Below are 14881 nucleotides of genomic sequence, written 5' to 3'. Positions count from 1 at the left end.
CCACTAGATTCTAAATCACTGTTTTTTTTTCAAGCATATTTTCATTCTTATTTGTTCATAACCTGAACAATCTGATCTTTAGGATATGATTGTAAAACGCAGTTTCCTATAACCATAAATTTTGTGAAAAACACAGATCTGATAAAGCAGCTTTTATTTCTTTGTTGGATTGACAGCATGTTCCCTCACACTAGCTGATACTTTCAGATTGATTGCTAGGAGCAAGTTATACATTAAAGGAAGAAAAAAGAGAGAAAAGAACCTGGAGAGACTGATACCACACATCACGTCACTGATACACAAGGTGGCATTGCCAGGATAGACTGACTGAGCAAATCACCAATTTAATTTGGAATTAAGTGCACTGAGGTGGATATTTTTTACAATTAGTGATGATGTGGCTCAAGAAGTAATTTATTCCTTCTTTCTGGGATAACTGATGAATTATGTGCTTGTGACACATGCTGACAGGGTGTAGTCATACTTCTCAGGCACAGATGAATGACTGAGAAAACCCTCCCTGCTATACAATTATTACTCAGCTTGCATTCACATGGGAAATAGGTCTGAGCAGAGTGACTACAGCTTTGCTGCATGGAGAGAGCTGGAAAGCTAGCTGCTGGTTGCAAAAGAAGCAAAACTCCCTGGGATAAAATTTGTCTGGTATGGGAAGCAGTGAGTTTACTCTCAACCCTGGGGAGAGGCAGTGCAGCCACGGGGAGTGGCTTCTCCCTTCCCATCATCCCGGGTACATCTTGCACCCAGGTAGGCTGTGCCCAGAAAACCTGTTGAGTCTTCTGTGATGTCATGGAAGACACAAAGGGACATGAAGTTCAGAAAATTTGTCTCTGAGGATGAGGAGCTCAGCTTGCTTGCAGAACTGTTGTGAGCATTGCAGTAGAGACATATCACCAACAGGCCCATGGAGTTTATCTCAGTTGCATGCCTGCCATCTTCCTAGTTATTTAGGAATACATCTTGAGGGATAGGTGAGGTCATTTAATGAGTCAGGGAAAGGCTGTGATTGAGTGGATGCAGTGTGTGAGCAGAAAGCATCACTGTCTGTGACTGGCCAGCTTCTTTTTTTCCTCAGAATAACATCTGAGAGCTGAATGAACCTCCTCGCTTCTGGTGGGCTGACCTCAGGAGGAAGTGGTAGAGAAATCAGCTGGGAGTAACCAGCTATTCAAAACAGATCAAAATCCTAACCAAGAAACTTCCTGAAAGGGTTACCGGGGAGAGGATGTAGAAACACTCAGGACATTCACAACCTGCTAGCCAGCAAACTTTTGGAAAGAAACGGCAAAGCAAGGCGGCCTCTCCTCTGCTAATCGAGAGAAATAAAGAGTTGAAATACCCCCTGGAAGTGATGGAAAATCAGGTCAGAACCAGAAATATTCATGCATTCACTCTACTGGAGGGTAAAGAATTTCCAAACCCAATTTCTTTTGTGGAAACCTGGCTTCCTAAGGCTCGGAACGAGATGTAGAGAATGTCCCACTGCATGTGGTGTGCTGGTTCAGGATCCCTGCCAGGGCCATCACTCCCGATAACAAGCAAAGCAAAACTGAGCTGCCAAGTTTCAAATGTTCATGGGAAAGGCAGGCTTATGAGTGTAGAGAGTGCAATGAGGAAGCACGGGTTCATTTACTCCAATTCAATCTGACTGTCCTCACTTGTTTTGCCGTTGCCTCAGATAACACGGTTTCTTGTACTAACACAGACCCCAATGAAAGTACACCCATAATTTAAGATAAGAGATGAAACTCCTGGAAACAAGAAACCATCTGGGGCATTGTGGGCTCTGATGCCTCTGCTTGAGAAGTCCAGGAGCAGATGCAAGACCCTGCTATGGAGGACAGGCTTCAAGTCTATGCAGTACATGTCCTTTCCCTGATCCTAGATGTTCTCTCATTCTTCGCTTCCCAGAGCCTTCTTCTCCTATCCCTTCTTTTTCATCATTATAGCTTTCCTGCTAGCCTGATGATAGATGTCATCCCTTGCGGGCAATTGCCCTGGTTCAAATGTGTAGTTGTGCTTGAGACCTCCAGTCACTGCCAGGAAGCATCAATGTGATTCTGGGGCAGTTTCCTGTTCTGCTTAGCCCCAGAGCTGCCCTATAGAAGCATGATCTCACGATTTCAGTGTTTTTCTGCAGTGACAACTGTTGGTGGCTTCCAGCTCCTCACTGCCATTAACCAGCTCATTGCAATGCTTTGGGCACCCAGACAGCCTCTTTTGAAACATTTTTGATGTTGTCTTGATGTAATGTTGTCTCTTCCTCAGTATTTTAACTTCTGATGCTGTGTCAAGTACATGGAAAGAAAAGAGAAGAAAACTCTCCTATTTGTCTGCACAGGTGAGTCTAGGATCATTTACAGAGTTGTAAAAGATATTCCAAAATATTTAGGTTAATCATCTGTATTCTAATTTAAAAATATTTTTGAAACGGTACATAGCAAAAATAAAACTAGGTATAAGTAAAACTAAAAAATAGAAAAAAGATATTTGTCGTTCAGTTATTTGCAGGCTTTCTTCTAAAGATATTCTGTGTGAGGAACACTGGAGCTTCTAGGGCAGCTGGAGTGGTTTCTCTGTTCTGACAGCATGGAGGTACCCCAGTGCTCATTAAACCTGATTGGGTTTTTGCTTTATCAGCCAAGCCTCTCACGATTTTGCAGCACCAACAACTGTTTGAGTTCCCCCTCCAACACAAGACTCTCTTTGTCTTAATAGCTTCCTCCTGATGTGATGAATCACTCTGTGAATCTGCTGGCCTCTCTCCAGTGCATATGGGGTGCTCAGGCCACCTCGGAGGTTGTGAACTGGGAGGGAAGAATTTAGGAGTGCATATGCACACGGTCTTCTGTGCCCCAGGAAATGAAAAAAAGCGCTGGCAGCAAACCATGAGCAGCACTGCTGTCACCAGCACCTGGCAAAACCCTTGTTTTCAGCTCAGGAGCTCACGTACCGCATGTTCCAAGGTGGCAGGTCCAGGCAGGAGCAGGGAGAGGTCTCACGCCCCCAGTGCACCTAGGGCAGACCAAGCTGTGACTCAGTGAGCAAACACAGATGAGCAGTGAAGCATCGGCTGGCCTTGCTGCTAATCTCTGATGCGTCTGTTTGCTTCCCAAAGGAATTAGCAGTGAGGGAATAAGCAGACAAGGCAAGAGAATGGCGGAAAATATTTGCTTCCTTTTGATATAAATGTATTACCAGAACAACATCCCTCAGTGATGACATTCTTATAAGAAGGAAATAGTAAATAAACTGAATTTGTAAGTCACTAGATAACAACAATAATAATATGAGTATTTTCAACTAATACTTCATATTCTTTTGCAAACAAGACAGGAGTATGCACTAGGGAGTGGTGCTGTGTCATCCAAGGAAAGGGCGACTCTTGTGTTTCCCTAATTCTTCTTAAGTTACACCAGGGGAAGTTCAGGTTGGATTTTAGGAAAAATTTATTCTCAGAAAGAGTGGTGATGCATTGGAACAGGCTGCCCAGGGAGGTGGTGGAGTCACTGTCCCTGGAGGCATTTAAGAAAACGGTAGATGTTGCACTGAGTGACATCGCTTATTGGTACTGTGGGGATGGGTTGATGGTTGGACTAGATGATCTTAGTGGACTTTCCAACCTGAATGATTCTATGATTCTTTTTCTCTGGTGTCCCATCAACACCTTGTTAGGCCAGCACGCATGAGAGGGAGGCTCTGAAGAAATCCCACTGATCTCATGGCGCAACTTATTATTTTGCAAGTGAATCCAGCCCTTGGGAACTGCGAGTGCTTTCTTGAAAAGCAGTTTCTTCCTACTTTGTTGTTTGGGACATGCTGTATAAACTCTGATAGAAACTGCATAAGATGTTGGTGAAGACGCACAGAACTGACACCGTGCTCCAGCTTACATCAGTGTTGCCATACAGTTGAAAATACTTCCTCATCTCTGAAAAGGTACTGCTTCCAAAACACAGTCCTTCAGTATGACTTTACATTAACTAAGCTGCTATTACTGCCCTTTGTGCAATAATTGCTACTTTATGTGAAAAGGAAAAATGGGAAGAAGGAGGAAAATCTCTTATTGTTTCTTGCTTTGGATATTTAGAATAATTTGTTATTACTGTGTACAAAAGTTCTGCACAAAACTGCCTGGACTCAAGACACTGTGTGGTACAGGTGTTGTAAATGTTATAGAGGGAGCACCTGAGAGCCCCAACTGTTTTCACAGGGATAAACCTAGACAGAACAGTTGTTTGTTAGGAATATCATTCAACAAACTGAATCTTCCAATTGTGAATTGTCCATGGGGAGATGGCAGTTTTCTTGAGCTGTTTGGTGAATCACTTCTGAAATCCTTCTTCACTGGCAGCATTTTGGAGAGCAATTGGGTGGGACCATTTCACATTCAAAGTTTTTGTGACTTCAGCTGCTTTTATTAGGTATGTCTGTTCCCTGGTAGGATTTGTACTCTGGTTAGATAAGCGTGCCTCTTGAAGTTTGAATTTCTGTTCTGAGTAATTCTGAGTAATTCTGGTTATGAATCTGAATTGTGATACTTTGAAAAAGTGTCCTAAAATATTGAGAATCTGTTTTAAAAAGATTTGTGCTTTTAGCAAGCGTTGGTAAAACAAGGAAGACAAAAACAGCAAGTGTAAGGCAAATTCATAAGAGTGTTCAAAGAAATATCATGGCCTCTCCAAGTTCCTATGGCCACTCCATACTTGTCTTGTAATGATTGAGCTGTGATCAGAAACACATCATCTTGGGCCAAACAGTTGTGGGGAACTGCTAATTATTTGAAAGGTAGAGATGAAAGTAAATCTTTGACCGGTGAGGTGTGAGCAGCAAATGCTTACTCTGGTGATGATCAAGTGCTTCACATGACTTATTCAGAGTTACCAGTTACTTGACCATGTCCTTATATGATAGAATCATTGAGGTTGGAAAGACCACTGAAGGTCATCTAGCCCAGCCATCAAGCCATCACCACCATGCTACTAAATCACATCACTCAATGTAATATCTACCCTTTCTTGAACACCTCTAGGGGCAGTGACTGCACCATCTCTATGGGCAGTCTGTTCCAATGCCTCACCCTGTTCAAACACAGCCATTCTGCTGACCCAAGGAGAACCTTCTTTAACATCTTTCATCTCTACCAGCAGCAAGGTTGTTATGAAACTTACCTCAGCTGAAACAGTTTACAAGCAAGAGATTAACTGGAAATAAGGTCACCTGGGAAGAACATCCCAGCTCCAAGTTTTCTAAGAGACTTCAAATCTGTGGCTGTAATGGAGGCCCTAGTGGTATGTGCAAACAGGAAAAGGTTCAGAAGACAAAGTTCATGTTTCTGTTGGCAGTACTGTACAAAATCATTCCGAAATGGTTTAGACTGCTGAGGATTGCTTTTGTTCAGGCTGAGCTTGGTGTTTCCTCTTTGTGTCCACAGGATGGTGGCTCACATTGAAGGTGAGTGAAGGGTAGAATCTGTGGGGTTGTTTTCTCCTCCTTGCTACTCAGTGGGGTGCAGTGCTTTGTAGGAGAGGTATCTCTGAAGAGCTGAGGGGAAGGTAAGGGCTACAAATGGTGTTCACACAGGCAAAGCAGTCCCCTTCCCCATCTCACAGCATCTCACAATGCAAATAGCTGCTAGCAAAATCTGCCTTTTGTGGTGAGAGAGCTAGAGGAAGTGTGGTGAGAATAAAAGTCATGGGCTTGTTGAACTGGAAAGAAGACAATGCTTTTTAATACTTGTGTCAGTGCTCTTCTAATCATTGCAAGAGAGAAGGCTAGAGGAGGCCTTATCTTTTGGTCACAAAAGAAGTATTGACAAAGCCTCAAATAAGCCCAGCAAAAATCTGTTCTGGTGAGAGTTAGTATGGCAGAAAGCAGTGAAAATTAAAGGATTCACAGAGTCTCTCAGTCAGGAGCTAGTGTTCCCTGAGAGCCCAGAGCCTATCTGAATTAGCCTAACAAAGACAACATGCTGTTGGCATCTATCATCCACCTGGGGATGAGCCCAGCATCTTTCCAGGAGAGTGAGCTCAGAGTACCAAGCAGTTAGCAGAAAACCCTCAATTACAGGTGATTAGGGTTCAGCCTGGAGCTCCTACTAGTGGATGCACGAACAGTCTTCCTAGAACTGAAGGTCTGCAGTTAAAGAGGGGAAAAAAAAAAAAAGCTGTTTTAGCCCAGTAAGGATTTCATAAATGCATGCGTCTGAGTAATGATTCCCTGTGTTATGCCTTCCTCCCACTTGTATTAAGCCATCATGCATGGCTAATCTAAAACTTTGCATTAAGTCCTCCTGGTTTACCCATTCTGTGCTGAGAAATTGTGCTGGTGTTCAGCAAATCACTGACCCCTGTCAAGTCCTTACAAGTACAAAATCATTTTATTTATATAAGTCATCCTACAGGCCAGCTTTATAGGGCAGACAAAGTAAGTGCACCTGTGCTGGTCAAGTGGTAATTTCATCCTGTTATGTCCAGGGGGAGCCTGCTTATGGGCAGTTCAAATGAGGTTTGGCTGCAGTGACACAGCTGGCTAGCAAGAAAGGGTGAGTGGGAACAAGGCTCCATATGAAACTGGCTTTTGTGGCTCTTCTATTCCTAATAACCTATATTAAAGAAAAAAATAAGAAAATAAATCCTTCTTGAACGAGAGGGGGGGAAAAAGCACTCATTGGCTGCATGCGGATTAACAAGGCAGTTTACCTTAATAGAAGGGAGAAAGCCTATTTATGGGAAGTAGGGTGGAGAAGATGACTGTTTTTTCTTGTGGTTGTTTGCCTTGCCTCCCCATTGTTCTTTTTTTTTCATTTCTCTAAAACAGGCTTAGGAAGTGGTACAAATCATGTTATTTGTTAATATGCCAGCCAGGTGAGGGGAGAAGTTTAGTGGCCTCTGAAGAGAATGAGCATGAATTCTGTGATTTGTTAATCACTTCTATGTGCGTAACTTTCAATGACTGTTTTCAATATTTATCTTCTTTTTTCTCTGAGGATTTCTGTTTGTTACTTTTAATTCCTTCCTGAGCCCAAACCTAGGGGATATATAAGAGGTAACACTCACAAGGAACGATTTATGGTCTCCAACTTTCCACTTGGAATCTTGAAAAGCATCTCAAGTTCTCCATCATGGCGAAGGAAAAAAATAGTTTTGTTTAAGTAAGCAGCTTCACACAGATTCACTTCTTTGCATTACTACGAGGAAGTGTCACTCCATGGCAAGTTACAACAGTGCTATCTGCAAGGGAATGGATCAGTCACAGAATTAGCCCTGGCTTGTCACAAACTTCTGGTGAACCAGTAAATGGCCAGTCTCAACACACTGTTTTGCAGCTATTATGCAAATTTATCAATAAATAGACAATTCAGCTTCCCTGACTCTTAGTCACCTTGCGTGTCTGCCCAGGAAATAGGAAATGACTTAATGAAATTAACTACACTCAGACTTTGATTTTTTTTTTTCTCGATACAACATTGATTGCTTGTGATATTGTGGAGTTCCTTTCAGTTTTTATGTGGTTTGAAGGACCATTAAGTGAGACATTCTGCCTAGTGCTCTGTATCAGACGAAAGTGAGATTTTGGGTCCCACTGGACCCCAAGTAGAAATCTCTGGATGGAGTACTATTACATGGAGATGTTTCTGTGTAGGGTGAATCATGAGAAAACATTCAATTACCACAATGATTCTTTGTTTTTCAGTGAAAGTACTTCTTTCAGCTCGATTTAGTTGGGGGTGTAAGTTGTTTACACAGAGAAGAGTAACTAGCTTTGGTTATTTGTCATGATATTTGTGTGTGTCCTCAGTGTCCCACAGGTGTTATCTGGGGATTATCATTCAGGAAAGCATCATTTTAAAATGACTGTCATCCAGTCAGGAAGGATAAGCCTTCTGATTGAAGACACCAATTATAAAATCTGTATACTGAATGCCTAAAGGTTACAACTTGCAAACAGCCAGCTGATGAGAAAATATTGTGTGATGCTAGTCACTAATCATAGCTGCTTAACAACGACATTTCATGGAATCAGGATCAATTTGCCAATGATTCACTAACCATAGAAAGTATGAAATTCGCAACATACGTTATTTGAAGTGAGTCTTTTGATGGGTTCAGTAAGTAGCAAGAGCTACTTCTCACTAGTTGCAGAGGAGGACGAAATCCAAGCCAGCTATGTTTTTCACATAACTCATTTTTTTCTGTTAAGTACTGACATCAAAAGTTTGTCAGACTGAGATGGAGTCTTTCTCCTTCGAAACTAAAACAAATCAGTCTATATCATCTCTATCCATGTTATGTACAGCAAAATGCTGTCCCCACTGAATTCGGTGACAAAATTCTCATTCATTTAACCTTGTGTCAAAGGATTGATTCTTATTGATGCTCTGGGGAGCAGTTATTTACCCATCATCCTGAGAGAGCATTTCAAAAGGATCTATTTAAGGTGTGGTTCTGTAAGAATCAGTTATCTTGAGGCGTGTGATACCTTATATAGTCCACTGTGCTCAAATATCTTCTTCTCCATTAGCTCATGTTTTTATTCAAGTGCGGAGATGGATAGGTCTCTTCTGCTGGCAATGCTTTCAGAGTGTGTCAGGGCAAAGGGAACCTAATTAGAGAGAAGAGAGAAAAATGTGGAAGTGGCTGTTTGCAGAGGGCACTGTGGAGAGGAAGCTTCATCGTGTCTCTCTCTCACATTACACATGCTGAGGCTGTATTCTTCTGACCATAAGATTAATGATGCCAAGCCAGACATTTTACTCATGTCTCAAGGGTCACAAGCAAATTTCTTCTTTTATCATCTGTTTCTCATTTTACTGGCCACTAAGGTATTTACTTAGGAATTAATATATATCCAGGTTAAAGTAGATTAAACTGAAAACATGCCACTGTTTACTGGATACATCTGCTCTCATTAGTGTAACTTGTTGCTGTTGGCATGAAGTAGTTTAATTAAAACAGCATCATAGCTTTCTGTGGAATCAGAGCCTGGTCCCAGTGAGGCTCCTCAGACAGAAACAAAGGACTGGTACACATCATGCAGGCTGTAGAGAGAAGCTGAGGCTCCCCTTCCCTGTCACCCCTTCAGGTGGTCCCTCCTGGAAAGGAGAAAGAGAATTCAGCATTTCCACTTCTATCTCTTTTCTATTCCTCCCCAGTTATACCCTATGTAATCTGGCCCATCGCGTACCATTAATGCCTGTGAATTCTACATATTTATTGGTGACTTAGGTGTGGGGTGCACTGGTTGGTGAGTTAGCTAAAGAAGGTGGAAGCCCTGAAATAACGATGCAGCAACCAACTCCGTTAGCACTGAAGTAGCACCTGCTTAATTCTGAAGTCAAGTGTGGAGGCACTATGCTCCCTGTTGTGCTGGTGACCGTCTCAGAGCAGTTTCCCAGTGCTGGCAGTGCCTCAAAACTGAAATGAGTTTCAGAAAATCCGGTGATTCCCATGGAAGTAATGAGAAAGTGAATCAGCAGTTTCATTTGCCTTCTGTTTCTTGAGTTTTGAGATGATACCTGGCAACTGCATTCAGAGATTGTTTCTTTCAGTTATGTAGGTTAGAAATTGGACTCAGCTGGGAAACCATGCTGACTTGTGAAAGACAGAAATTTTCAAAGTATGATATTAGTGCATATTGTCACTTAAAATATGTCAAAACCTGGTAGCCAGGGCACTTCTCTGGGATTTTGAGCCAGGAACCAGATTTCAGACATGCCCATCCTGAGCAGCTTCCCTGTCCTTGGAGACGGTGTTTTCTTATTTTCCATGGACAATTCACTCCAATGCCTAAAATAAGCACCTGAATGCCTCTGTTAGGCGTAGAGGCCCAAAGCTCTATGAGATAGTAGAGCAGAGAAAGGCTTAATCAGTGAGTGGCTGAAAAAGAATCATAGAGTCATTAAGGTTGGAAATGACCAATAAGATCAACTAGTCCAATCACTGAACAATTACCACTGTACCCACTAAAGCCTGTCCTTCAAATAAGACCTTGGAAATTACCCCCCACGACATCTTTTCTTGTTATATTAATACTAAGCAATACAGATATTCCACCTTAAAGCAAAGGTGACTCAGTTTTCTAGTGGTGTGGGAGGCAGTAGAGAATATGAGTCCTGCCATGTCTGACTGACAATGAAATTTCTGTACCTCTCTCAGCTCTGTCTTCAGCTAGTTACTTGATGAAATGGCCCTGTTTTTGAGGGAAAGAGGCCATCTTTTTTTTTTTTAACTGCTTTTGCTTTGAGAGAAAATCAGCCACCTACTTCTCACATAGCAAGCAGACTAGTTTTGTTTAAAGCATTTGGTAACAGAAGGCTTGTGCAGTCTGAGACCCCTGCTGTCCACTCTTTCCGCAGCAATAAGCACAATGAGTGCTTTCTGAGGCACTTCCAGAAAAATGTCCATCCTGCCAGGGCTCACTGGGGCAGGGACCAGTCCCTGGTGTGCGAGGACTGAGATCTGTGTATACAAATTTTTCTCCCATGGTACTACAGTACACATCTGAAATGGAGAAAATTTCCCATTCATGGTGGCCAAGCAGCTTTTGAAGAACTTTTGGCTAGCTGGACATCACAGTACTTTAGGGGCTGACCAAAAAAGAGCAGAAGAATGTCCCAGTGGTGATGGGCTATATGAAGCACTGGGCTGCAGGTGCCTTCTTCCTATCTAAACAGGCAAAAGCCAGAAAACAGAGTTGGTGACAGACCAATAGACCTCTAAGTGGAGTCTCAGAGTAGACCACTAAAAGGTCTGGAGGAAAAATTAACAACTCCTGATGGCCTCACAGGTTTGGAGGTCACAGGACCCCTCTTTGCCTGTTTGAACCAAAGCTGTGTTTTACCTACGTTTTTTGCTTCTAAGAATTTTCATTATTTTTCCCTTGGCTAGCTGCAAGGATAAGCTGCAAAGTGGAGCCAGAGAGCAGAACCTGGAATGAGGATGTGCTTGTTTGGATGAACACAGTTTCCACGTATAAATGCAATAAAGGGAAAACACTACATAAATTCACTTGCTGACTGTTTTGCTCCAGTGTCATGGCCCAAGAACAATCACCCAAACTCATCCATGTGCGAAAATTGTAATACTGGAAAGGGCTTCTATGCTTTCTCTCCATGGTATTTCTTTACAATGACATTCCTCTGTAAGTGGATACAGAAATAACTTCAGATTATAAATCGAAGCGGGCAGTACAATCGAAGTTGTATTTGTTTAGTGGTGTAGCTGCACTGATTTGCATCCTCCCATTCAGGAGAAATGTTTTTAACCAGCCAGAAAAACAAATACCACTGCAAAATCTGCATGGGTTACATTGGGAGCATTCAAATATAAAAGCAGTTAGGTGTTTCAGGAGCCAAAATGAGACTATTTTTAAGTGGCAATGGTTAAGAATAGTTATTTATTGTTTGAACATAGCAGCACCTACTGGTTCCAGCTAGAAATCAGGACATCATTATAGTAGGTGTAAAACGTAGGAAAAAGAGGTCTCCCCCTCCCTTGTTAGTCTGACTTTTGGGTAGGAGGCAACAGGTAGAGTGTTCGGACACCTCCAAGAAAAGGGAGGAGCAGGAGGGAATGGTAAGACTGGTCTAGCCAGGATGTGCTGGCCGTTTCATGGTGGGCAGGCTGAGGAGCCAGGAAGGTGGTGGTAAGATGTGGTGCATGCTCCTGGGAAAGCAGCGACCTCAGCAACGGGTTGATGACAGCTGAAGGCATGGTAGGAGTTGGAGGGGTGGCAATGACTTGGTGGTGTGACAGTTGTCAAGAGGAAGGCAAAGAGGATGTGTGGGATGCTGTTGGAGCAAAAGAGTCACTGGTTTGGTGTACAGAGTGGAATAATGTGATAGGCAGAGTTGGCTGGAGGGTGGCAGTGGCATTCCTTTCATCCAAACATACTGTATCAGAAACAAAAGACAGTTTGCTGTTTGTTTGTTTGTTTTATGTGAAGGTCTTTTCAGAAAGATATCCCTAGGAAAAACAAAAGTTAAGCTATTTGGCTTGGCAGGTACCAGGCTGGTATGGCTATGCCAATTTTACATCCTCCCTGCAGGACACGGGATACCCCAGCAACATCCTTTCCCACCCAGCCCCACCAACCGGCCAAAGCCATGGAGTGAACTTGGGCATTGCTGTTCCTCCTCTTCCTTCCCCAGCCTTGCTCCCCAAGATCCAGGCCTCTACTTCTGTCTCCATGCAACCAAGTTTTGAGCAGAGATCTGGGCTGAGAGGCAGATGGAATATATCTATGCTTTCCCCTAAATCTAGTTGCAAATCCTTTAATTTTTTGGAAACCTCGTGGCCAAAAATCTTCTCTCCTCCCAGAGAATAACAACAAAAATTTCATAGTAGCTTAATATATTTTCTCATAACAAAAAATTGAATTATCTACAAAACCGACATTTTCTGCACAAATTTTAGTTTTCTTCCATAATTCTCATGGAAAATTTAATTGTTGTAGTGGTAAAAGTGAAGTCAAGAAAATGTGAGTTTATTTTGTTTCCTTTTTTTTTTTTTTTTAGCAATATTTTAAATAGGTAAGATCAAGAAGAGTTTCGTCTAGGCCAGGAATCATAGAAAACAAAGAATAGTTAAAATCTGAATTCAGTTCAATTTCAAGATCTCTCTTTTAGAAGTATCTCTGCATAATGTCTCAGAAATATCCAGGGAAGTTCTGTCATTTTTGTTTTCCATCTCAGAATGAAACCAAAAGAAGGAAACCATCTTACAAGAAACTTTGTTCTTAGACAAGATTTCCAGTTTCCTATGTTTTCATCCTCATGAGGCTTACATACAGCATCCAAATTTTTTTCCTTTTTCAAAGTGAAGGCAGAGTCAAAACCTGCTGAGGTTTCCCCATCACTAATTAGAGCATGTATGTGAAATTATTTGCTGTGAAGGTGAAGTGTAGTGTTAAATTAAAATCAAATGCATCAAGAACAACTCTCTCCTGCTTTGGCAAGTGATAGAGTTGGTCCTTTGATGGGTAGTTTTCATTTTGTCACACTGTGTTCCTAAATGATCCAGAAAGATGCAAGTGAACTTTGTTGTTGTTGTTGTTTTGTTTTTTTTTTAAATTATTAATCCTAGCTTGGAGAAAAAAGTGCTAATTTTCTGTTCCATCATTTAATTTTGTTCACCATACACATATAGGAAAAGCCATGCAACTTTTCCTTTCTCCTGCAGAGAGGTTCCAGGTGAGAGCAGCTCTTATTTTATCACGTTGCTGGTAGGATGCAGTGTGGTGTGGGGCTTGGCTGTTGGCCAGGCAGTGGTTTGTGTGTGTGCGCATACGCTGGGCTCACACCCTAACACCATGGCCAGTATTCTGTAGGCAGCAATAGGCATTTTTTGGCTGGAATGAGAGACCCAATGCTTTGCCCAGTTGGAACTTAAGCTTCTTGCTTTATCCAAATGTATTTTGCTTGCACTAAATGCAAGCAAAGATTTGTATGAGAGAGAGATGACAGAGATGCTCCAGAGATTAAACACCATGATCTTCTCTTGGTAGCCACCCCTACTTTGTTAAAAAACAAAACAAACAAACAAAAAAACCCAACCACATTACAGTATTCATTTTCTGCATGTATGGTTCACATGAGGGACATCTCATCACCAAAGCAGTATGCCCACCCTGATAACAGCCACATACAAATCAATGTAGGCACCTTGTTCTCTATCAGTTGCCTGCAAGCTGTGCGTAGAAAGCACAAGCTGAACTCCTTCTAAAATGCAGAGTGGCAGCCTTCCATACTGAGAGTTAAATTACCTGATCCCTGGCCTATAGTCCACTTCAATGTTTATTAACGTGCAACAGAATATCTTCAAAGTTATGGATGATGATTTGCTGTCTTGGTGATTGTTTTAACACAACTTTGCAGAAAATGTTTTTTCATTGTTTACTTCTGAAGGCCAGGAAATCTTCTTAAGTAACAAGATCCATTTGCTGTGAGTTGATGCTAAGATGTTTCAAATTAAAAATAAGTAAGGATTTTAAGCACAGGGAAATCTTACAACTGTAACAACTTTCCATCCCTCAACTTGTAAAAATTTCTATTGAATGGGATCAGATAAGGTTCCGAACTCTTTTCAGCGGTGCATGGCGATAGGACAAGAGGAAACGGCCACAAACTGAAGCCTAGGAAGTTGTACACAAATGTGCGTAAGAACTTCTTCACAGTGATGGTGACGGAGCACTGGAACATGTTGCCCAGGGAGGCTGCATATTGAACATCTCCTTCTCTGGAGTTGTTCAATACTCGCCTGGACGCCTACCTGTGCAACCTAGTCTAGGGAGCCTGCTTTGGCAGGGGGGTTGGACTCGATGATCTCTAGAGGTCCCTTCCAGCCGCTACAGTTCTGTGATTTTGTGAACTGTTAAGACTGGAATAAGCAAAAATGAAATTTTGGAAGGCTGAAGGTTTTGTACTTTTAAAACCTGTGAATGTTACATAGGAAAAGCTTCCTGGCTAACACCACCAGCCTCTGAAAATGGCAAAATAAATCCAATTCCCTGTGCTCAGTCTAAAAACATCATAGACTTCATAGAATCAAATCACTTTGTGATTATTTTCAATCTAGTAATTAAAAAAAGAAAGAAAATCAACAATTAATTAAAAATACCCTCAAATCAACAAACTCCAAACCACCAATCTGTGAGCTAAATTCCCCTGAAACTGGCAAATGTTTGATCCTAGTGACACAAGTTACTGTAAGCTTGGACTTATATCAATTACTCTCCATTAATACCTGAAAGCTTGCTGATATGATGGTTAATAAGCCAAATCCTCAGGTACCCTTTCCATTTGTGGGGAAGGTCAAGTGCAATTAAGGAGTGGAGGGTCTGTGGTGAAAGCAGCACAAGTGCA

General features: G+C 41.9%; 1 long non-coding RNA gene across 1 annotated transcript; it reads left to right on the top strand.

Annotated features, from left to right (window-relative positions):
- Positions 202-11234, top strand: LOC110401552. The gene is made up of 4 exons (XR_002440424.1): positions 202-989; positions 1094-1381; positions 2287-2359; positions 10908-11234. It is a non-coding gene; the product is annotated as an uncharacterized LOC110401552 (long non-coding RNA).

The sequence above is a fragment of the Numida meleagris genome, chromosome 6, assembly GCF_002078875.1.
Source record: "Numida meleagris isolate 19003 breed g44 Domestic line chromosome 6, NumMel1.0, whole genome shotgun sequence".
Taxonomy (NCBI): domain Eukaryota; kingdom Metazoa; phylum Chordata; class Aves; order Galliformes; family Numididae; genus Numida; species Numida meleagris.
The sequence above is the reverse complement of the archived record's forward strand: the minus strand, read 5'-3'. Positions and strand labels throughout refer to the sequence as shown.